This window comes from Rhopalosiphum padi, unplaced genomic scaffold, assembly GCF_020882245.1.
Source record: "Rhopalosiphum padi isolate XX-2018 unplaced genomic scaffold, ASM2088224v1 scaffold1, whole genome shotgun sequence".
Classification (NCBI taxonomy): domain Eukaryota; kingdom Metazoa; phylum Arthropoda; class Insecta; order Hemiptera; family Aphididae; genus Rhopalosiphum; species Rhopalosiphum padi.
Genome location: NW_026869996.1, coordinates 8,093,495 through 8,096,652, shown reverse-complemented (window position 1 = coordinate 8,096,652; position 3,158 = coordinate 8,093,495). Strand labels below are relative to the sequence as shown.

Sequence of the window (3,158 nt, the reverse complement as noted above, 5' to 3'; positions counted from 1 at the left end):
TACCAATTGTTATTGGTGGTTTTGGAAATTGATTAATTCCTATAATAATAGGATGCCCTGATATATCATTCCCACGATTAAATAATATTAGATTTTGATTATTACCTCCTTCATTAATAATAATAATTTGTAGTTTTATAATTAATAACGGAACAGGAACAGGATGAACAATTTATCCCCCTTTATCTAATAATATTGCTCATAATAATATTTCAGTTGATTTAACAATTTTTTCTCTACATTTAGCAGGAATCTCATCAATTTTAGGAGCAATTAATTTTATTTGTACAATTTTAAATATAATACCTAATAATATAAAATTAAATCAAATTCCATTATTCCCTTGATCAATTTTAATTACAGCTATATTATTAATTTTATCCTTACCTGTTTTAGCTGGTGCAATTACTATACTTCTTACTGATCGTAATTTAAATACATCATTCTTTGACCCTGCAGGAGGAGGAGATCCAATTCTTTATCAACATTTATTCTGATTTTTTGGACATCCAGAAGTATATATTTTAATTTTACCCGGATTTGGATTAATTTCACATATTATTAGTCAAGAAAGTAATAAAAACGAAACATTCGGTAATATTAGTATAATCTATGCTATACTAACTATTGGATTATTAGGATTTATTGTATGAGCACATCATATATTTACAATTGGAATAGACGTTGATACACGAGCATATTTTACATCAGCAACTATAATTATTGCAATTCCAACAGGAATTAAAATTTTTAGATGATTAGCTACTATTTATGGATCTAAAATTAATTTTTCACCTTCCACAATTTGATCTTTAGGTTTTATTTTTTTATTCACAATTGGAGGATTGACAGGAGTAATTCTTGCTAATTCATCTATTGATATCATTCTTCACGATACTTACTATGTAGTAGCTCATTTCCACTATGTATTATCAATAGGAATTGTATTTGCTATTATTGCTAGTTTAATTCATTGATTCCCAATTTTCACTGGATTTTCAATAAATAATTTTATTTTAAAAATTCAATTCATTTTAATATTTATTGGGGTAAATATAACTTTCTTCCCCCAACATTTTTTAGGTTTAAATGGTATACCTCGACGATACACAGATTACCCAAATAATTTTTTACTATGAAATATAATTTCATCAATTGGTTCAATAATTTCAACATTTAGAATTATTATTTTAATTTATTGTATTTGAAATAGAATTTTTTTAAAAAAAACAACTATTTTTAAATTAAATTTAAGAAATTCTATTGAATGAATTCATAATTTACCACCCTTAGAACATTCATATTCAGAATTACCTCTAATTATTAATTTCTAATATGGCAGAAACTATATGCAATGAACTTAAAATTCATTTATAAAGAATAATCTTTTTTTAGAAATTATAACTTGAATAAAACTAAGATTTCAAAATAGTAATTCACCACTAATAGAACAATTAATTTTTTTTCACGATCATACAATTTTCATTATTATTATAATTATAACAACAATTACTTATATAATAATTTTTATTATAAAAAATAAATTTATTAATATTAAAATCTCTGAAAATCAAATAATTGAATTTATCTGAACTACAACTCCACCAATTATTTTAATTTTTATTGCTATACCTTCACTTCACCTACTATACTTAATAGATGAAATTAAATGCCCAATTTTAACAATTAAAATTTTTGGTCATCAATGATTCTGATCATATGAATATTCAGATTTTTCAAATATTGAATTTGAATCTTATATAATAAATGAATTAAATAAAGAAAATTTTCGATTAATTGAAGTAGATAATAAAACTATTATCCCATTTAAATTTAATATTCGACTCTTAATTTCGTCAGACGATGTAATTCATTCATGAACAATTCCAAGTTTAGCTATTAAAATTGATGCAATCCCAGGACGAATAAATCAAATTAATCTTTTTATAAATCGACCAGGAATATACTTTGGACAATGCTCAGAAATTTGTGGTATTAATCACAGATTTATACCTATTCAAATTGAATCAATTAATTTAAATAAATTTATTTATTGAATTAAAAATTTTTAATTCATTAGATGACTGAAAAGCAAAGTAATGATCTCTTAAATCAAAATATAGTAAATTAGCAATTACTTCTAATGAAAGAGATTAGTTAAAGCATAACATTAATTTGTCAAATTAAAATTATTTATTAATATCACTTAATTCCTCAAATAGCACCAATTAATTGATTAATTTTATTCTTATTTTTTTTTTCTACATTTTATGTAATCATAAACTTACTATATTTTAATTTTATTAAAAACTTAAAAATTAATTTTTTTAAAAAAAATAACATAAAAAATTACAACAAATTTATTTAATATTTTTGACCCATCAACAACAATTTTTAATTTAGAAATAAATTGAATCAGAACTCTTTTAATCATTTTATTTATACCAAACTTTTTATGAATCTTACCAAATCGAATAAACTGATTATTATTTAAAATATTTAATATACTAAACAATGAAATACTAATACTTTATAAAATAAAAAAAACTAAATCTCCTGCATTTTTATTTATTTCACTTTTTATATTTATTCTACTTAATAATTTTTTTAGCTTATTCCCATATATTTTTTCATCATCAAGTCATATAGTATTTTCTGTTACTTTAGCTATTCCATTTTGAATATTTTTTATTATTTTGTCAACTTGTAAAAACACTAAAAATATAATTGCACACTTGATTCCTTTAAATACACCAATTTACCTAGCCCCATTAATAACAATTATTGAAACAATAAGAATTATTATTCGACCAATATCTCTTTCTATTCGTTTAACAGCTAATTTAATTGCAGGACATTTATTAATAACTCTATTAAATTTTAATTCACTTATAATTATTATTATTTTTATTCAAATATTTATAATAATTTTTGAATTATGCGTAGCTTTAATTCAAAGTTATGTATTCTCAATTCTTTCATCTTTATACTCTAGTGAATAATGATAAAAATTAATCAACCATATTTTATTTTAAGATTAAGTCCATGACCTATCTTAATAGCATTTAATACATTTAATTTAATAATTTCTAATATTATAATTATAAATTTTAAAATAAATATAATATCATTATTTAATCTACTAATAATTATTAGTA

At 21.2% G+C, this 3,158-nt stretch overlaps 1 pseudogene; it reads left to right on the top strand.

Annotated features, from left to right (window-relative positions):
- The first annotated feature begins 1,391 nt into the window (after positions 1 to 1,391).
- On the top strand, positions 1,392 to 2,074 carry LOC132931343 (cytochrome c oxidase subunit 2-like; annotated as a pseudogene).
- Positions 2,075 to 3,158: the final 1,084 nt, after the last annotated feature.